Below are 22,465 nucleotides of genomic sequence, written 5' to 3'. Positions count from 1 at the left end.
CACAATGCTAGGCGATAGTTACCTCAGATCAGGTTGGTTATTCTACGGTTCCTGGTGAGTTTTAGCTTTTCTATAAAAGTTACTCTTTTTACCCTTTTTTAGTTTAATTATTCTTAAATTAGTGTAGTTCATTGAACTCTATCCCCGAACCTAATTTTTTCCCGTTTCTTGTTAAAAGAACTTTTAGTTCTTCCCTTGGGCCTTAGGCCTTCCCTTCCCTAGGGAGTGTTTGTGTAGTGTACTACTGTTTTATTGTACCTTATTTTAGTATTTTTACTAAAGTTTGTAATTTTGACAGGGTATAACTGGTGTGTTTGAGTGAGTGTTTGTCTTCACCAGGTGGTACTCCCGAAAAAACAAAGGTCTCAGATTCAAAGTGTGATGCGTGCTGTCAGAAAATGTTCTGACAGGCGTACTCTTATATCTTGGGAGCCTTAGCACCTGCAGGACTCCTGTACTGTCTGCCATGGCTTCAGCCCCAGGGTCCTGCAGGAAAGAAAAACAAGCTTATATTGAGAGGCTTGTTGAAGCCTGTCTGTCTCAACAGGGAAGCCCTCAAGGCATCGGTTGTTCAACCTTTGCCTTTATCAGCTCGGCAGGAGCCGATAAGACTCAGTCCACAGTTTCGAGGTTATCGAGGTCGGCTCGACAAGATCTTCGGAGCCGACAACCAGAAAGAGGTCCCTTCTCTTGGCTCCGTTCATTCGGCTCCAGGATCTCCCCTGCTGTGAGGCTGTCCGATCATGACCTTCAGAGGGTGGTGGAGTCGACTACTCAAGTCTGAGGCACTAGCCCAGATGCTTCAGAGCCCGACTCATCGTCCATCAACTCTTTCCTCCTTCGACTCTCTTGAGTTGTCGGAACCGAGACTGTGGTCACCTCGGAGCTGAGACAATTGTCTTCGATGGAGGAATCTCGGCGCCGGACTTCCTCGTCGGCTCCGAGGGTGAGTGGCATCGGACCCTTGTCCGACCTGCCGGGGTCCTTAGCTCCTCGGGCGGGACCTCTGGCTCTGCCTGACAGGGGTGCTGAGGTCATGCGGGGTGTTAGAGCCTGGCTCTACTCCACATCCTCCGTCAGCCAGCCCTCCCTCTATGGTGCCTCAACCGCAGAGAGCCAACTCCTCAGGAGCTCCCTTTGGGGATTTGCCTCTCCTGATTTGGCAGAAGAGCCCCTCGAAGAGGAAGTGCAGAAGAAGCACATTGACTCACCTGAGTCTATCAATTGTGGACACAGATCTGGATGATTCTGAGGGTTCCCTTCTGAAGATGTCTCATTTGCAGACATTCTGGAGATCCTTAAACAGAGGGGAAATTGGCCAGCCCTCAACCTTTTCCACCTCCTGGGTGTCCCCTCATGGGCATGGGCGGCTCCTGATTCAGTGGACCCCACTCCCAGGAGACCCTCCAAATTCATCACAGCTCCATCAGACAAGGAATTTTTATCAAAGGAGTCTCTGTGGATGCTATGGTGGTAGCTGCGATCCTTCAGTGCCTGTCCATCCACCTAACAAGGAATCTAGGTCCATGGATGATGTTCTCCTCAGCTTCAAAGGGACTTGATCAAAGCGAGTGAAATGCTGAGCTAGGGACAATACGGGTTTCCAAGAGAAAATGAACTATCCTTAATTCTATTTCCAACTCCTCCATGCCTCCTCTGGAACAGGGGTAGCCGCCTGGATGCGGCTATGCAATTTTTGGAACCTTTCAAGGCGTCTTTCACGAACTCCCCTTTTGATGGATCATCTCTGTTTGGTCCACAAGTGAAAGAAACCCTGACTAGGCTGAGACTGATGGCAAGACCCTTTCGTTTTCTACTCCTTCTAGGCCTTACTAAACAATCTCAAGGGACTTCGCCTGGCGCGACAGAGTCGGTTCCCTGCCAGAGGCAGCCTAGAGGCAGAGGGTCCGGGAAGAGGGCAATCGATGGCGATCCTCCGATAAGCCCTTTCAGCATCCCTGGACACAAGACAAATGGGTACGTTATTCTATTCCCTTCCAAATCAGTCAAAAGAGCTATTCAGCCAGTGCCAGCAGACCAACTAGGATCGGAATCTACTCAAGGTTCTTTTTTAGTTCCAAAGAAAACAGGGGAAAACAAATTTAGGATGGTCGCTGCAATCCATTCTTCCCCTATTGGGAAAGGAAGCTGAGATAACCTAGACCTTCGGGGCAGTACTATCATAAAATGAACAGGCGGCTCCAGAAGATTCCTCCGCTTCAGGCTGCCACCACTGCCCCGGGTGTTTACCAAATGCATGGCAGTGGTAGCACTGGCTCCTCAGATGGCCAGAGATTACACTTTTCGCATCTGTCAAAAACTGGGTATCTCAATAAATTGCTAAAGTCTGTGTTGTAAAGCCTTGTGGTACTATTAATACCTACATAGGCAAAGATACCATCACTTTGGTGGATGCTTTTTCTCAATGGTCATACCAACTTCCAGTAATGTCTCACACCATTATGATCGCATCTCATGTGGTGGATGTCTTCCCCTTGCACATAAATATTCAGGAATGGAGCGCAGTGCTTTTAGCGTTGCAAGCCCTTCAAGACTCTCTTCCCTTGGGAGCGATTGCAATCAGACAGACAATATGTCTGTAGTGTGGTACATCAACAAGCAAGGCGGAACCAGATCATACCCAGTGGTCCCTGAAGGGCGCTCTAGTGAGAGAGATTTTTCTCAAGTGGGGTGATCTCTCAAGTAATACAGAAAAGCTATCGCTCAGAGATTTCTTTTGGAGCGACCCGTGGAATCTGGACCTAGTTCGATCCATCAGTCGGGGTCATGCGCTCCTCTCCCTCTCTGAACCTCACTGCTTGGTTCCTCCATATTGGGCTGGGAAGGACATAGATCCTTTCTTGCTTTACAGATCTGACTTGTCCCCGCTTAATGGTAGTGGTAGCACCACCTTTGTGCAAAGGGATGACAATGGCAGTTCACTCTGCTGGCATGAAGCCTATAATTAGGCTGTGGTTGAATAGGGTGCTCAATGGGCGAAACTAGCTCTTGCTGGAGATGGTGGAAACACTTGATCTATGGGGATGAGGATAAGGGGTGAAGTTGAACCCAAGTCAGAAGGATCACTAAGTGGTACCATTAAATACTAGTTTGGAACAAGCTTTGCCATGGAGGTTCTTAACTTAACTGAAAAAGGACTTGTGATTGTTTTGGAGGCTAGTTTCAACTGATAATTAACTTTGGAGGTTTTCACTAGTGATCTAATTTCCGTGTTGAGGCAGAGGAGGAGTTTTCCAATTTGGAATTTACCCTTGGACAACAATTTCTTCCTTGTGTTGTAAAGCCTGTTGATGGAGGATGTCCACCAGGCAGGTTTGTTTCTTTTGAGAGCAGGTTTTATTTCTGTTGAGTATGGCTGAGTCCATGTGGTTGTACAGGTGCTTGTATACTGGGGGTGATGTGAAGCTGCTGAGTCAGCTTCTGAGAAGTCTTTTACCCTGGTTATGGCTGGGACAGGTTGGATGGGATATAAACTTTGAATGAGACAGACTGGTGATCTGATCTCACCAGGGAAGAACATACCACGGAGTAGTGCAGCATTAGCCCATGTTGGTGAGAACCAAGTCCATTATGTTATCTCCCTTGTGGGGTGAAACCAGCTGGTCTAGTGAGTTAGAAATGAATAGGTCATGGGTGAGTGCATCAGTGCAGGAATAGATGTTAAGTTGTCTATCTCGCCTTCATTCTTGCTGGATGGGTTTGACGGCTCCGACCTTCGGCTTCCCGACCTCGGCTCCATTTCGGCTCGCCACTCTAAAGCTCGAGAGTTGGTTCCACCCTCCCTTTATATCCCACAATGCTAGGCGATAGTTACCTCAGATCTCGTTTGCCGCTACAGCTTGAGGTTGGTTATTCTACGGTTCCTGGTGAGTTTTAGCTTTTTCTATAAAAGTTACTCTTTTACCCTTTTTAGTTTAATTATTCTTAAATTAGTGTAGTTCATTGAACTCTATCCCGAACCTAATTTTTCCCGTTTCTTGTTAAAGAACTTTTAGTTCTTCCCTTGGGCCTTAGGCCTTCCCTTCAGTGTTTGTGTAGTGTACTACTGTTTTATTGTACCTTATTTTTAGTATTTTACTAAAGTTTGTAAATTTGACAGGGTATAACTGGTGTGTTTGAGTGTGTGTTTGTGTTCACCAGTTAGGCTATGTCCAAACAAAGGTCTCTTCAAGAAGTGTGATGCGTGCTGTCAGAAAATGTCTCTGACAGGCGCTCACACTTCTTGTGTCTATTGTCTGCCTGTGCTGTCTGCCATGGCTTCAGGGTCCTGCAGGAAAGAAAAAACAAGCTTATATTGAGAGGCTTGTTGAAGCCTGAGGATTCCCTGTCTGTCTCAACAGGGAAGCCTCCAAGGCATCGAGGTCTTGGCTCCGGCTTCTGAGCCGAGACCTCAGGTTGTTCAACCTTTGCCTTGGCTGGAGCAGTCCACAGTTTCTGTGGCTTCTCCGACAAGATCTTGAGCCGACAACCAGAAAGAGGTCTAGGTCACCTTCTCTTGGCTCCGTTCATTGGCTCCAGGATCTCCCCTGCTGTCTCATTCCTCTAGGTCATCGAGGCTGTCCGATCATGACCTTCAGAGGGTGGTGAGTCGACTACTCAAGTCTGAGGCACTAGCCCAGATGCTTCAGAGCCCGACTCATCAGTCGGTGCCTGCCCCGTCCATCAACTCTTTCCTCCTTCGACTCTCTTGAGTTCGAGCCGGGTCGTCGGAACCGAGACTGTGGTCACCTCGGAGCTGAGACAATTGTCTCCGTTTTCTTCCATGGAGGAATCTCGGCGCCGGACTTCCCGGCTCGGTGAGTGGCATCGGACGGAGCCATCACTGTCGGTGCACCTCTGGCTCTGCCTGACAGGGGTGCCGAGGTCATGCGGAGTGTGTTAGAGCCTGGCTCTACTCCACAGTCGGCTCCGTCAGCCCCTCCCTCTATGGTGCCTCAGGGTAGACTCACTCCCTCATCCCGGACCTTGAGAGCCAACTCCTCAGGAGCTCCCTTTGGGATTTCATCCTCTTCGAGGCCTCTCCTGATTTGGCAGAAGAGCCCCTCGGAAGAGGAAGTGCAAGAGGAAGCACATTGACTCACCTGAGTCTATCACGTCGGACACAGATCTGGATGATTCTGTTCCCCTTCTGAAGATGTCTCATTTGCAGACATTCTGGAGATCCTTAAACAGTGGCCAGCCCTCAACCCTGGGAATCTGTGTATCTTGAGGCGTTTGGCTCTCGTCCTTCCACCTCCTGGGTGTCCCCGCCCCTCGACCCCCCCATGCAGGTGCTTCCTAAACAGGCATGGGCGGCTCCTGATTCAGTGGACCCACTCCCAGGACACCCCCCAAATTCACCACAGCTCCACCAGACAAGGAATTTTTACCAAAAGGAGTCTCTGTGGATGCTATGGTGGTAGCTGCCGCCACAAAGAAGGAACTGGCTGATCCTTCAGTGCCTGTCCATCCACCTAACAAGGAATCTAGGTCCATGGATGCGGATGTTCTCCTCAGCGACATTTACTAGCTGAATTACCTGTGCCATTTCACTCGTCTTCAAAGGGACTTGATCAAAAGTGAAATGCTGATACAGCTACGGGTTTCAAGAAAATGAACACGCAGCTAGCTATCCTTAATTCTATTTCCAACTCCTCCATCGCCTCCTCTCTTATGCGGCCGATGGCAGAGCCACAGGAACAGGGCGCCTGGATGCGGCTATGCAATTTTGGACCTTTCAAGGCGTCTTTCACGAACTCCTTTTGATGGATCATCTCTGTTTGGTCCACAAGTGAAAGAAACCCTGACTAGGCGCGAGACTGATGGCAAGACCCTTTCTGCCGTGGAGTCCGTTTTCTACTCCTTCTAGGCCTTACCCCAAAGGCCAGAAGATGTGGTTCCGTAAACAATCTCAAGGGACTGGTTCCTGCCAGAGGCAGAGGGGAACAACAATGGTAGACGCCGCCCTAGAGGCAGAGGGGTCCGCAGAACCAGGGCAAGATAAGCCCTTTCAGCATCCCTGAGGTGTTGCCCGACTGCCCATCTTCGAGGCAGTCGGGGAAGTCACTGAGAAGCCTGGCTATCCTTGACACAAGACAAATGGGTACAGTCCATCATTTCGAAGGTTATTCTATTCCCTTTCTTCGTTTTCCAAATCAGTCAAAAATCCCTTCCAGATGTTCCACCGCTCAAAGGGATATAGCAGCTTTGGAAATTTCAAAACTGCTTGCAAAAAGAGCTATTCAGCCAGTGCCAGCAGACCAACTAGGATCCGAATCTACTCAAGGTTCTTTTTAGTTCCAAAGAAAACAGGGGACTGGAGACCAATTTTGGATCTCAGTATCTTGAACAGATCGGTCAAGAAAACAAGATTTCGGATGGTCACGCTGCAATCCATTCTTCCCCTATTGGGAAAAACTGGATGTGCTCTATAGACCTTCAGCACATAAAATGAACACCAGAAGATTCCTCCGCTTCAGGCTGGGAACCAGTCATTTTCAATTCAGGGCCCTGCCCTTTGGTCTCACCACTGCCCCGGTGTTTACCAAATGCATGGCAGTGGTAGCTTCTCACCTGAGGCGACAAGGATTCCAGGTGTTTCCATATTTGGACGACTGGCTCCTCACAGCTCCCACCAAGCATCTCCTTCTGATGGCCAGAGATTACACTTTTCGCATCTGTCAAAAACTGGGTATCTCAATAAATTGCGAAAAGTCTGTGTTGTTACATAGGCAAATTTAGATACTGTAAACATGTCTGCAACACTAACGAACCAAAGGATATCAGACATTCAAAATTGGTATCACTACTTCTCAACAACAACAGAGCCAAAGCCAGGTTAGTTCTAAAGGTGTTGGGAATCCCATACCTCTCCTTCCATTGGCCAGATACCACATGCGGATCCTTCAGTGGATGCTTTTTCTCAATGGTCATACCAGGAACTTCCAATGTCTCACACCATTATGATCACGCAAGCATGCAAAAGCATCTCATGTGGTGGATGTCTTCCCCAGCTCCTGTTGGGAGACCATTTGTTCCACCTCCTCTGGCGACTCTGACAGCGGATGCCTCCCTGATCGGGTGGGGGCATTATCAGGGCAGGACAGTCCAGGGCACATGGCAACAAAGCGAATGCCACTTGCACATAAATGTTCTGGAGATGAGAGCAGTGCTTTTAGCGTTGCAAGCCCTTCAAGACTCTCTTCCCTTGGGAGCGATTGCAATCCAGACAGACAATATGTCTGTAGTGTGGTACATCAACAAGCAAGGCGGAACAGATCATACCTGTGTCGAGAAGCACTCAGACTGTGGCAATGGGCGATTTCTTCTCAGCGTTTTCTGATAGCAACGCACATCCCGGGAAGTCCAATCACATTGCGGACAAGTTGAGCAGAGCTATTCTCATGCCTCACGAGTGGTCCCTGAAAGACTCTGTAGTGAGAGATTTTTCTCAAGTGGGGTCAGCCTTGCTGCGATCTTTTGCTACTCCCCAAAACAGCAAGTGCAGAGAATACTTCACTCTATTCCCCTTACCAGGCCAACCCAGCAGGGGCGTGCTAGTCCAAGTTTGGCCCGGGGACTTCTGTATGCATTTCCTCCTTTCCCACTGATCTCTCAAGTAATACAGAAAGCTATCGCTCAGAAGGCCTCATTGATCCTCATTGCTCCTTACTGGCCTCGGCAAGTGTGGTTCCCCTTTCTGCATCGATTTCTTTTGGGCGACCGTGGAATCTGGACCTAGTTCCAGATCTTTTGATCCATCAGTCGGGTCAGTTTCATCGCTCCCTCCCTCTCTGAACCTCACTGCTTGGTTCCTCCACTTCCAACCGTAGCCAGGCTTCCTCAATTATCTCACTCTGTTAGAGATATTTTGATAGCTTCCCATAAATCTTCCACTCGAAGATTTATTTGAGTAAGTGGAAACGCTTTTCATATTGGGCACAAGGAAAGGAAATAGATCCTTTCACCGCTTCCATCCAACTAGTCCTTGATTTTCTTGCTGAACTCTTCCAGGCAGGTTCATCTCCTTCTACTCTTAAGGTTCAATTGGCAGCTATTTCTAATTTCCATGTGGGTATTTCTGAATCTGCCCTAATGTCCCTAAACTCTGCAAAGCCTTTTTGAAAGGAGTTTTTCTTCTCAGACCTCCTGTAAGAAATCCTCCTTCTCCTTGGGACCTAAATTTAGTTCTTGCTTCTTTGATTCTTTCCCCTTTCGAACCTGCAGCTTCATGTTCCTTAAAGTTATTATCATGGAAAACTCTCTTTCTGGTGGCTATCACATCAGCTAGAAGAATTTCAGAACTTCAAGCACTCAGTTGTCGTTCTCCTTACCTTGTGTTCCATAAGGACAGAGTTTCCTTACGAACTAACCCGTCTTTTTTGCCTAAGGTGGTTTCAGCATCAAATCTAAACCAATGCATTGACCTCCCTGTCTTTTTCCCGGAGTATTCAGATAGGTCTGAACAAAAATTACACTGTCTGGATGTTCATCGTCAATTAAGGTACTACTTGGACAGGACGAAACAATTCAGAAAATCTGATCAGCTGTTTGTCTCCCTATGAAAAGCAGAAAGGGACTTCCAGTTTCAAAGGTATCTTTATCCAGATGGCTAACATCTCTGATTACCCTTGTTTATGAGATTAGGCTTATTAGGCAGTTTTTGGTGTCTAAAGCCCATTCCACCAGAGCTTTGGCTACTTCTCTAGCCTTCCAAGACAGACTGCCTATTGACACCATTTGTGCAGCGGCTACTTGGGCTACTCCTCACACTTTTGTTTCCCATTATAAGTTGGATTTAGCTTCTAGGCATAGAGCTAATTTTGGTTCCACTGTTCTCAGGAGTCTGTTCCGTTAGGCCACCGGGACAAGGTGCTAGGACGGTCCCATCCAGCAAGAATGAAGATAGACAACTTAACATATAGAAGTTATGTTCTTACCATAACGTTCCATGTTAGTTGTCTTCTTCTCCCACCCTCCTTACCCCTGGCCTGGACAGACCTAGAGGAGTTGTGAACGTGACCTCTCTTTCTACCACCTCTTTCTTAGCTATATGCTATTATGCATATTTCTTGTTTCAGGATGTAGGTCACCCTTCTTCTTCCTGTTGTTAGAGGTGGATTCTGTTTACAGTTATACTTTTCTGTTATAAGCTGGGGTTAGCTTACAAACGAGATCTGAGGTAACTATCGCCTAGCATTGTGGGATATAAGGGGAGCCTCGAGCCGGTGGAACCAACTCTCGAGCTTTAGAGTGGCGGCTCCGAACCCATCCAGCAAGAAGAAGGCGAGAAGAAGACAACTAACATGGAACGTTATGGTAAGAACATAACTTCTATTTCACTCCCAGTCTGTGGTGGGATAGTTGAAGTCACCAAGGATCAGGGTGTTAGGCGATACCTTAATGGAGTTGAATAGGTCCAGGTAGGAAATTGGCATTGGAAAGTGTGGAATGAGGTATAACTTGGTAAGGCAGGGATACTCTCCACAGCCCTGAACCAAGCTTTTGTGACTGCACAGATATCAGCATCTTTCAGTGTGAGGAGAGCCTCCAGTGAGTGTATTTTCAGATTAAGGCTCCTAGCATTGAGCATCATAACCTTCAGTTTGCTTTTTGACAGATCTTTTATGTTGGAAGCTTTGTCTTTTGGGACACAACCTAAAAAAGGCAGAGTGGGGAAGGCAAGAGCCTTGGCTAAGTTCTGGAACCCCAGGGGGTGACAGGTGGACGCCATCTCTGGCAAAGCATTGAGGCCTGTCAACCATGTCATCCCAGGCAGACAGATACTGGCTCCCCTTGGAAAGACAGCAGAAACTAAGCCAATTGTTGCAGTCAATCATTTTTTGTTGATATTGTGATATCATTCTTGGTGAATGTAGGATGCTGCTTAGGACTAGGATCATACCTGCCTGAAGCACATACTCTGAGAGCTCAATCATGTCTCTCTTTTTATATAGTCCAGGGAGGTACTTCTCAAGTCATTTGCACCAACATGGACAATGACAGAGTCATACTTGTACCTGTTGTGGAGAGACTTGAGTGTGTACGTGATGTGGTGGATTCTAGCACCTGACAAACATCTAACCATGACCTTCTCCTTTTTGACCCTGGTGAGGGGGACATCAGTGTGTCTTGCTACTGAGTCGCTGTTGAGTAGTATGTTTGGTTTATTGCTATGCTATATGGGCTGCGTTGGTTTATTTTGCCTAATAAGCTGCATTTGTGAGAGACTGGTGTGTTGACTACTGTGTGTAATGTGATTGTGAATGGAATGTTTGAGGACCCCTGCATAGGTGGGTATGTGACTCTTGGGATGTGGGTGGTGTGGTGTTTGTGCTGGCAATCTCCTCTTTGTCAGGAGTAGTGACTGTGGTGTGAGAGACCATGGATTCCAGCTTACTGATGTAGATGCATCTCTCGCAAATAGAATAATTATGTGCTAGGAGAAGGGGACTGTCTATGAACATGAGGCAGTTGCTACACTGTCTGTGTGCCCATGTCAACCAGGCTGGCAGGGGAAACTGACGGGAAATATCCAGACATAGTGCTCTAAATACTTGGTGGACTTATGGAAATCAGGGTTTCATCTGAGCATAAGCAGGTGCTTAAGTCTGTTTTCACATTCTGTTTAGGTTCATAGGTTCTTACTAGGCTATCTGCCCTGGGGCATTTATAAGCCTAGCCAGAGTGTGTTTGGCTTTCGCCACCCATTTTAAATTAATTTTGTTATGCCTTTTTTTGAGGTTAGTATAGGTTCATAGGTTCATACTAGGCTATCTGCCCCAGGGCATTTATAAGCCTAGCCAGAGTTTCTGTAGTTCCCCTCATTGTTTTAAATTTCTGTGATTGGGGGCTTAGTCTTCCATTAAAATTCATGTAAGTTGCTAATTCTAATTTCCATTTGAAAGTCAACACTCAGCTGTTGTGGTCTGTGAGCCCTTCTAATTGTGTACTTTTCATGTTGGCGTCCTCTTATTTATCCTGTTTCACTTTGGCACATTTATTTCATGTCAGAAATGTCTTCCTTTTGAACCCACGTACTTTGTGGATCTAAAACATAAGCTAAATTTTTATTTTATTTATTTTTATTTTACATTTGTTGATCGGGATAGTCCGACTGGGTGCATGTCCATTTTCAGCGGAGGCCGGGGAGAAAAGCTCCAAGGGTAAGCAGATACAGCATTAGATAATACCAACATTACATATTACAAACAGACTATTTACAGAGATTACATAAGTAAGCAAGTTAAACAAGTTCCACAGGTTACAGTTAATCCTGAGCGCAAGTCAGGATTAAATTAAATTACACAGTAAACTGGTTAACAGATTTTTACAGATTCTAGAGAGAGTTAGCCAGGCTTGATACATTGACATAGTCAGTTAAGTGACAAATGTTGAGTCTAGTTTTAAATTGATCTAAGGTGGAAAGTAAGGTAATATCAGCTGGAAGATAGTTCCAGAATCTACTTACAGAGTTTGCAAAGAGAGAATCACCGGCTGTGTTGTTAATTTTGCTAGTCTGAATTAGTAGTTTGTTAGAGGATCGAAGCGGTCTAGGATTGTGATAGGGGGTGATAATATTTTTTAAGTGCAGGAGTTTTGTCCGGATTATAGAGGATTTTATAGGCCATAATTTCTTTACTTTGTGTTTTGCTTCCATTCTGTTTTAACAGCATATTAAAACTTCAAAAGAGACCACAGCTCTCTCTGTTCTGAGTCGGGCAGAATACCACTGTCTTTCTAGTTGCCCGCCTCTTATGTTAATCTGACCATATATCTCATTTCTCTCTACTTTCACTGGCTTATGTGAGTAATCACAAAATCATCATTTTTGAAATCCCACCCCTTCAATTATTTAAATTTATTAGCCATCCTACAGTATTTCATAGTACCAAAACACAAAAGTGACCACCCCTTTCAATCCATCTTGCTGTTTTTAAAATAGTAACTCTCCACTAAACCTTAACTTTTTAAACCGGTAAAACTCAAGTTACCTACTTTCACATCTAACTTCTCTAGTGCACACTGCAGTGCATTCTTTTCAATCTTACCTTTAAGCATCCCTGTGACTAGCACTTTCTCTAATACCTGCTGGAAAGCACTAGGAAGCCTTAAACTCATACAAACACTGAACTCTCCTTGTTAACAAGGAGAAATTAATAGTAGGCACTAAACAGCCTATAATTGCAAAGTACCTTGCTAAGTAAACAGCTTCTATACTTTACAAAGAAAAAAAAAAAGCCCCAAACCAAACATGTCCAAGGGTCAGCTTCCGGTGATTTCTCCTGTCCACCTGGTGAATCTGGGCATACTGGGGCAATGCAGCAATTGCCTCATGTACACAGACAACCCACTCCTCCTACCACTCAACACTACAACCTGTGAGAGATGCACTTACATAGCCAAAATGGAATCAAAGCTCTCTCCACCCAAGATTGTGCTAAACAGTCAAGAGGAGAAGGTTAACACCCACACTACATCTCAAGCAACACATAGCCCTTCTAAACCCGCAACACTAAATCCACATATGCAGAGGCCCTTAACTGTAACCTGCCCAAGCAACAAAGACCTCTGAAGCTGAAACGCAAACAAACACCAATGTGTCACATAGTTCACAAACACCAGTGTGCCACCCAGCAACAGCCCCTAAGGCAAGACAATGTACCTAACACTTTAGTCATAGGTGACTCTATAGTCCGGCACACTGATGTCCCTCTCACCAGGTTGAATATGGAGAAAATTACAGTCAGCTGCCTGTCGGGTGCCAGGATCCGCCACGTAACGCATGCACTCAAGTCACTCCACAACAAGTACAAATATGACTCTGTCATTGTCCATGTTGGAGTGAATGACATGAGACGTACTTCCCTGGACTACATGAAAAGAGACATGGAAGAGCTCTCGGATCATGTGGCCCAGGCAGGTATGACCCTAGCCCTGAGTAGCATCCTGCCTTCGCCCAGAATGATACCACAATATAAGGATAAAATGATTGACTTCAACAATTGGCTAAGCTTATGGTGTCATTCAAAGGGGATCCAGTATCTGTCTGCCTGGGATGACATGATTGACAGACCACGATGCTTTGCCAGAGATGGTCTGCACCTGTCACCCTGGGATTCAGGTTACTGGCTAAGGCTCTTGCCACCCCTATAGTGCCTTTTTTAGGCAAACTTCAAAGGACAAAACCACCACCGTAACAGGTACAAGCATGCAAAATCTGAAGGTAATGCTACTCAATGCTAGAAGTCTAAACCTCAAAATGCACTCTCTCGAGGCACTTCTAAAAATGGAGAACATTGATATCTGTGCAGTAACTGAGACCTGGTTCAAGGCTCCAGAGAGTACCCCTGCAATACCAGGCTACAATTCTTACCACACTTTTCGGCCACCAAACCAGGACCGAAACACTAAAGGTGGAGGAGTGTCAATATTCACCAAGGATATTCACACCACCAGGCTAGTTGGCCAACACAATGTGTCTGAAATTCTCCAAGTGCAACTAACACTAGGTAAGACTGCAATCCAAATTGTAGCTTGCTACAGATCCCCCACCATACCCCAAGATTCTCACTACACCTTTCTAAACATACTGGAAAATATTAAGATAGAACCAAACACCCTAATACTGGGTGATTTTAACTACCCTGCCATTAACTGGGAAAACTACTCATGTCCCATCACCTTTGCGCAACGGTTCTTGGAATTCATAAATTCCAATGCCCTGGATCAACTAATCCATAGTCCCACCAGGGCTCCAATATCCTAGACCTGGTCATTACCAACATGGGAAATCAATGCTCCATACCTATGGTCACCCCTCGTTAGTCAGGTCTGACCATAAGCTAATCACCCTTAACATCCACATCCCACCCCACCCCCAGTAAAGAAACCACCATAAAAACTTCTCCAAAGCCAACTTCATGCTACTCAAGTCAGAAGTGACAAACTTCATAACACCCATGCAGGCGGAACTGAAAGTTCAACTGCTGAATCCTACACTAAGGCACTGTACGAGCACATCCACTCATGCATGAATCGTGCCATCCCAAATAGAACCAAAATGCTCTCATCCAAAAAAAGGAAGCCAATCTGGTGGTCCCCTGCCATAAACAAACTTTACAACAAAAGGAAGAAACTTCTGCAGAAAAGAGGAAAATCCCAGGATGTAAAAAACTCCCTTACTGGCCTCAGTAAGAAACTGAGATGCCTCATAAAATCCTCCAAAGCTAGTTACGAAAATAAAATTGCCAAAGATTCCAAAGGCCACCACAAAGCATTCTATAACTATGTCAAGAATCTAAATGGCAATGCTCAGATCTGCGCTGAGCTAAAACAGAATGGCATTAAATATACTGATCCAAAGGATATTGCCAATATCCTGGCAGATCAATTCAGTGCCAACTTCACCCCCCTCTCACCCCCTAAATGGCCCATCTCAATACCGGAAGATTGCCAAATTCCAGTAATAACGGCCACACAGGTACAAAACGCACTCTCTAAAGCCAAGAATACAGCATCCATGGGACCAGATGACATCCCGGGCTGTGTACTACATGAACTACAATGTGAACTGGCACCTCACCTAAGTGTCATGTTTAATCATAGCCTCACTTCAGATTTCGTGCCCACTGAGTGGCACAGAGCTACAGTTATCCCAATCCACAAGGGGGGATCCACCTTGGATCCCGGAAACTACCGTCCCATCAGTCTGACAAGCCTTATCTGCAAGGCCATGGAGCGTATTATCATGGAACTTATAAACAAAGACATTGGCAACCTTCAAACACTGGACCCCACCCAGTTTGGGTTTGTGAAGGGCCGATCTTGTCTCCTGAACCTGATTGACTTCTTTGAATCAGTCTCCAGAGCCATGGACAAGGGTAAGGTGGTCCACACAGCCTATCTAGACCTTGCCAAGGCCTTTGACACCATCCCCACTCTGGAATCATAGATAAACTTACTAAGTTGGGCATTAATCCCTATGTCACCCAATGGGTTGCTAAATGGCTTACTGATAGAACCCACACTGTAAAAGTAGCCGACTCCAAATCCAGCTCCAGACAAGTGACAAGTGGAGTACCTCAGGGTTCAGTCCTGGGGCGCTCTTGTTTGGCATCTACTTCTCTGAAGTACAGGTCAACACTAAGGGACTCTGGCTAACAAAGTTTGCAGATGACTGCAAACTGGGAGCCATTATTGAATCCCAAATGATGTGGATACTCTACAAAAGGGCCTTACAGAAACAGATGCTTGGTGCCAGAGCCATGGGCTCAAGCTCAATGCCAAGAAATGTATTGTTATCCCCTTTGGGAAAAACATGTATCCATGAATTACCATATAGGTGGCAGTACACTAAACACAGAAAGTGTGATAAGAGACTTAGGGACACAGGTGGACAGTGGTCTCACCTTCGATAACCACATCGCCACAACAGTCAGGAAATCCTTCTATGTGGCACACCTCATCACGAAGGGCTTTTCATCCAGAAAAAGGAGGTCATTGTCCCACTGTACTCATCCCTCATTAGACCCATTATAGAATACAACGCCCCATTTGGTATGTACCTCTCAAGACATCTGCAACAACTGGAAAGGCCTCAGAAATACCTCACTAAAAGAATCACAGGCCTAAAGCAGATGCCCTATGCTTACACCTTAAAAACTCCAGCTATACTCTGTCGCATATCGTCTACTCAGAGGTGATCTCTGCTTAACATACAAGGCCATGTCAAACCCAGAGCTGTTGGACATGCTACACTTAAAGAAATCCCAATCCCTCAGAGCTACACGCTCCAGGGATCTAAACCTTGTCATCACAATAAAAAAAACATGCTGGAGGGATAGGTTCCTAACCCAGAGACTCCCCAGACTCTGGAATAGATTGCCCATACATGTCAAGCAGAGTGCCTCTTTGGACCTCTTCAAGAGGAACCTTGACGATTGGATGGGAGAAAGGAAATTCACCCCAGGGATCACGTCAGTCGCCCTGCTAGACAGGGGTCCAGGAAAGTAAATAATGTGGGAAGAAATAGCCAGGGAATTGTTATGGCTAGGCTTGTATAGGCCCTAGGGCTGATCTCCTAGTACCAACCTATGAACCTATAATCAGTTGGTTATACTGGATTAGGCTGGGTAGTTCAAGCCACCCAAGCTGATTTAGATTGATGCAATGATGTGTCCTAAAAGGCAGCCCAGTGGCAAACCTGGCAATGTGGTTGTAGCAAATTGAGTTTGTTAAGGACAGTCTTGTTTAAATTCGAGAGTAGAGGGGATGCATACAGAAGGGTTGAAAGAAGGTGAGAGCGAGCTATGGCAATTTTAGCTGGAGGGGTTAGGAAGGCTTTTGTTCTGTAAAGTAACCCTAGTTTTTTATTGATGGTTTTGATAGTTTGGTTAACATGTAGGTCAAATTTTAGATTATTGTCTATGATGACACCTAATAGTTTTGTAGAGGGGTCAGGGGAGATTATTGTGCCATCATTTAATTCTATGGTAAAGGTGAAAGCGGTAGACCTACGTGTTGGTGAAAATAACAGCATTTTAGTTTTTTTTGGGATTTAGGATCAGATGATGTTCAGAAAGCCAGTTTTCTATTGTATTAAAGGTGGTCTGTGTAGCTGACCATAACTCTACTGGAGATGTGGCTGAGCAAATCAGAGAAGAGTCATCAGCATATTGGATACAGCTGACTTTTTTGGGATGACAGTATAAAGGTTGTTAATGAAGATGGAGAACAGCAAGGGCCCTAGTATAGAGCCTTGTGGTACTCCAAGGGTGTTGGGTAGAAGGTTAGAGAGTTTGTTCTGCCAGAGGACAGCCTGCTGTCGACCATTCAGGTAGGATTGAAACCATTGAAGGGCTCCAGTATCTAGACAGAATTTGCAGGGTGTGGATTAAAAGTTGGTGATCAACCATATCGAATGCCTTTGAAAGATCCAAGAAGAGGGCTGAAGGTATGTAATTATTCCAAATTTTGCAATTTCATTTTTTTCTGTAAAGTCCTCCATATTTATTTAATTCAAGGAGGGAGTGACACTTTGTAGCATCTTTTGCTATAAATCAGACATGTTCTGAGTTTAACTTAAATCATTCTGTCGTCTTTCCTATTAATCAGTATTATGATGAACAAGTCCATAGAAAGTTTAGATTCCCTCTGAACAGGGCAGAGTTACTTTCACAAGGATAGTCAAGTGTTTGTCTCCTTTTCCAAATCCAGATTGGGTAAGAAGGTTTCTAAGTTCACTTCTTGTAAGTAGCTATCCAGTTGCACTGAAGTTACCATTTTAAACACAAACTTCCTTATGCTTAAGGTATTAAAACTGCGGTTACATCTGTTACCTTTTTCTGTAGCCCCATTCTTGATGAAGTTTTGTGCAGCAGTAACTTGATTTTTCTCTCTCTCTCAGTACTTTTCTAAGGCACTACAAGCTAGTCTGTTTCTAGGTCTCCTTGTGGTGCCACTGTTGGCTGTGGTACGTTTCCTTGGAGATGGTCACCTTAGAGGAGCTGTTGAAGACTGCATCCTGTCGAGTTCAAAAGATGATCTCTTTTTTTTCCTCTTATCAGATATGAAAGTTACATACTTATAACAACTATGTCTATGTAAGAAATTCCATGTTTTGTAACATACCCTCCTTTATTTTTCTACCTTTAACGTGGGTCTGTTAATGGGTTTATTGTCCTTTCTTTCTCTCTGTGCTGAGCAGTTTAAAAAGAACTGGATTGTTTGACATGCATGCTACTTAATGGGGAAAGTAGTGTCTGCTGAATCAGTCCTTTTGGCTACATAAACACAGCTCTGTAAAAAGAAGGTTCTTATGTTAAGTACATAATTTTTTTAGTGATGTAGAGAGCAACTGTGAGTAGAACTTTCCAGTATTAAAACCATCAATGTTGTGTGTGAATGAGAATGAAGTGGGAACACTCGCCAAAAGATTATCTGTAGCCTATCATTCATGGGAGTGGGATTATAGATGAGGCATGTTGTTGCTGCTGCTGTTATAAGAAGTCGGACTTCTGTTGCCCCGCATTGCTTAATAGTTTATTGTAGGGAGTAACGTATAATGTAATGGCAGCAGATATAAATGTTACAGCAGCATATTTAAATGGTATTTAGCAGCATAATATATCAAGTAACTGAAGGCACAAAAGCCATTTCATTAACAATATTTGAACACATCCTGTACCAGACGTCAACTTTAACTTCTCTGTCCTAAACGTATATTACTTCAGTTCAATAACTTTTCTCTGGAAACTGTATCCACTTTCTCAACCTTGATTCCCAGGCCATGTTGTGCAGGTGCTTGACAGTGCCTAACTGTCTATTCTTTATCCAGCATTCCATTGCAAGTACACACATCTTCCCTTGAGAAAGGAGCATTCTGTAACTTTCCTATGAGAACTGTTAATATCAAGTAGTTTACTTAATTTGGTCTTCAACCTGTGGGAATATGGATCCGTATGGGATCCGAGCCGGCAAATATTACAGGCATCAGCTCTGAGCTCCAGACTCCTCCCCTTACCCATAATACACCTCCACTGCCTTCCATCCCCAGATCTTGTTTGCCGCGATTTGCTTATACATCGTGTCTTCTGAGCTCCAGCTAGCAGTGGGTTAAGTACTGTAAGTTAAAAACTTTCATTTATTTTCGTTGATCTAGGTTAGTTTAGGTACCCCTTCTCCCCTCCCATCGCTTTGGCATCGAGTGTTAGCCTGATTAGGTAAATAGAGTAGTGTGTTTTGTGGTACCCCCTCCCCTTCAGTGTTGTCTATAGACTAGCGCAGTGAGTGTGTATTTGAGTTAAAGTTTTTAGCCAGTCTTTTTTAAGGCTTTCTTTCTTTCTCTCAGGATGGCTGAAAAACTTGTCTTTAAGTGCTGCACAGTGTGGCCATAAGCTCTCCCCAGCAGATGGCCATACTGTGTGTGTGTTCTGCTTGGGTGTGGCCCACCTTAGTGTGGCTTGCTCCATTTGTGTGGGGTTGAACCCCAAAGCTTTAAAGGATAGGAAGGCCAAGTTGACCCTCAAAGGTCTTCTTCCTTCTACCGACCCTCTTTCCTCATCTTTGGCTTCAGTCACAGTGGCTGCTGTGACTGCCTCTCCCTCTTCTCTTCCTCTGCCCTCTCCTCCCTTCCAGGCTGGGACTCAAACTCCTGCATCTAAGTCTGTGGTAGTGGAGTAGAAGAGAGGTAGAGAAAGGGAGAGCGAGTCGAAGAGGAAGAGGTCCCCAGACCTTGCTTCTCCGAGCAAGTCAGCACGGATCCGTGACTCCCCTTGTTTCCGGTCTTCAAGGTTCTCCCCGGAGCTGGAGGAGGCACGTCTAGTCTCAGGCCTCAGTTCCCCTACCCGCCAGGTCAGGAGTCCATGGCCTTGTCACGGTCAACCTGCTCCTTATCGGATATGGATCTGGATAAGATGATGAGTTGCTTTATCCGTACACCGATCCAGATGGGGGTCTCGCCAGCCCCCCTCCCTCTGGAGGGGGGAGCTCGCTTCCTTTCTTTCAACCCATTTTTCCTTCCCCAATCCGACCTTCGGCTTCGGAGTACTCTGATCCGATGTTGGCCTTGGTCAAGGGGGTCCGTGCTGACGGTACTTGTTTCCTCGACGCTGACAGCTGCATGGAGCATTTCGGATCTGACCACTTTGGATCTGAGCCACTCTCTGAGCCGGAGCTTGGGTGTCTGATCCGAGGGAGTGGAACCTTTTTCCATCGGCTCAGACTTTGTTGGGCCAGGTCCCCTCCCTCGGAGCTCCGTCCACTTAGGGACCGGCTCAGATTCTCATGTCTGACCCGGGGAGACTGACTTCCTTATTGGCTTCCCTGGAGGTCTGCTCTCCTTTGGCGTTCGATGTGTTAGAAATGGTCCTCTCTGGCTTGAGACCCCTGACCGCCCCCTCGGACTCCTCCCAGATCCCCTCAGCTGTCTATTGTCCCCATTGTCTTACCAGAGGGACAGCCTGTGCTCGAAGAGCCCCAGATGGTCCCCCCTGAAGCACAGATGGCTTGTGAGTGCTCCCCGGAGAGCCCCACTGGAGATGTGCTTTGCAAGCATACGTTCAAGAGGAAGCACTTGGACTCCCCGAGTCCCTCACTGAGGACATAGGTTTAGCTGATGGAGAGGGTTCCCCAAAATCACCTCCCGAGGATGTCTCCTTTGGAGACGTCCTGAAGATCCTGCGCCAGCAGGGAGGTTGGTCTGCCCCCAAGCCCTCTTCTGATGAGTCTGTGTTATTGGAGGCTTTCGACAGGGGCCAGTCTACTTCCTGGGTGTCCCCTCCTGCGGATCCTTTAGTGGATTTGGTCACCTCGCAGGCGTGGAAGGAACCAGACACCATGGAGCCTATCCCCAAGTGACCCGATAAAATTTTAAGCCCACCCCCCCATTGACAGGCCATCCTGGAATAAGGACTCCCCTATGGATGCCATAGTGGTAGCAGCAGCCACTTAGAAGGAACTTGCTCAGGAGGGTTCCTTGGTCCACCCTCCTGACCGGGAGTCACGGATGATGGACCGCCTAGGGAAGCAGGTGTATGCTTCAGCTACCTTTTCGATCAGGGTGCTGAATTACTTAGCCCATGTCACAAGACTCCAACATGACCTAGTAAAGGAGCTGGAGGAGTCTCCCCAAGTCCATGTCGCAGGAGGACAAGGCTTTATTCTCCACAATGGCCACTCTAAACGCGGTATCAAATATGTCCATGCGACTCCTCTCCCATGCTACGGAAGGAGCGGCTGGGTCCGGCGTGTCCATGAGGCGTAACGCCTGGATTAGGTTTTGTCAATTTTCCAAACCCTTTAAGGAGTCTTTTGCCAATGCCCCTTATGACTGCTTTACACTCTTCGGTAAGACTGTCAAGGAGACACTAGTCCAGAGTGAAAAGGATTGGAAGACACCGTTTGCAGTCTGAATCCGCTTCTCTAACCCTCACAGGTCTTTTTCCCAGAACCAGCGAGGGCAAAAGAAGATGTGGTTCCAGAAGTCTGTGTTCCCAGGACACTCGGAGCTCTTATTCCCCTAGAGGCAGAGTGGGACAGAATGGACGCTGGCCTGGAGGCAGAGGGGGTCCGCGGAACTTCGAGTCTCGGGAACCGTTCTCGGACAGACCCGGGCAGCAACCCTGAGGGGTTGCCCGACTGCTGTACTCTGGAGGCAGTCGGGGGACTATTGTCCTTGCACCCTGCTGCATGGGAGTCCATAACAATGGACCGTTGGGTGCTTTAAATCATATCCACAGGATATTCTGTCTCCTTCGTGGGTTACCCCATATCCCCCAGACACCTCCCGGATGTTCCACCCACGCAAATGGAGGCAACAGCACAGGAAATTTCCAAGCTGCTAGTAAAACGAGCCATCAAAACCATCCCCCCAGATTGGGCTTCTACTCCAGGTTCTGTTTGGTGTCAAAGAAAACTGGGAACTTGAAGCCCATTCTGGACCTCTCTACCCTGAACCTGTCTGTTGCCAAAGAGAAGTTCCGGATGGTCATGCTACAGTCCATCATGCCGTACCCGCAAGAGAGCGACTGGATGTGCTCATTAGACCTCCAGGATGCTTACTATCACACAAAAATGCACAGAAGCTCCAAGAGGTTCCTCCGCTTCCGGCTAGGAGCCAATCATTATCAATTTTGAGCCCTACCGTTTGGTCTCACCATAGCCCCCAGGGTGTTTACCAAAGTGATTGCGGTTGTAACTGTTTACCTGAGGCTTCAGGGGATTCAGGTCTGTCTTTACCTGGACGATTGGCTCCTCACTGCTTCCACCAGGCATCTACTTTCCCAAACCAGGGATTACTTTCTGACACTTGCCCTGAGTTTGGGCATCATAACACATCCAAATCTCTCCTAGATCCTGTACAAGTGATAGACTATATTGGGGCCAGGATAGATGCTCTTCAGTGCAAAATATTCTTGACCGCAGAGTTCAAAACCTCGAGATGCATATCTCCCTGAGCTACCGTTCTCGCCTCCCAACGGCGGAATCAGTGTTGAGGGCCCTAGGCTCTATGGTGGCAACCATAACTCTTCTTCCATGTGCTTGGCTACACATCCGGATTCTTCAGTGGACTCCAACAGTTCAGTGGTCCCTGTTGGAACTGCCATTGACTTATCCTGTGCACCTAAGTAGAGTGTGTCTGTCGTCCCTCATATAGTGGATGAGCTCTCCAGACATTTTGGAGGGACGACCTTTGTTCCAGCCCCGGCCTAAACCACAGTGACCACGGATGCCTCCCAACTCAGGTGGGGGGGGGGCATTGTTCGGACAGGACAGTCCGCCTGTGGTCCTCCATGGAGACTAGCTTGCATATCACTGTCCTAGAGAAGAGGGCGGTCCTTCTAGAGTTGCAGGCCCTTCTTGCCTTTCTTCCTCTGGGGACAATTGCCATTCAGTCAGACAGCATGTCAGTAGTCTGGTATATCAACAAACATGGAGGGACCAGATCTTACCCCTTTTGTCTGCG

The 22,465-nt window shown here is 46.5% G+C and overlaps 1 protein-coding gene across 1 annotated transcript in view; it reads left to right on the top strand.

The window, feature by feature from the left end:
- The window catches only part of UTP15 (UTP15 small subunit processome component), a 1,055,146-nt gene that overhangs the window by 61,069 nt on the left and 971,612 nt on the right, over positions 1 to 22,465 (top strand). The window lies entirely within an intron of this gene.

The sequence above is a fragment of the Protopterus annectens genome, chromosome 2.part2, assembly GCF_019279795.1.
Source record: "Protopterus annectens isolate FY-2018-M chromosome 2.part2, PAN1.0, whole genome shotgun sequence".
NCBI lineage: Eukaryota > Metazoa > Chordata > Ceratodontiformes > Protopteridae > Protopterus > Protopterus annectens.
Note: the sequence above shows the minus strand (reverse complement) of the source record. Positions and strands in the feature narration are given on the sequence as shown.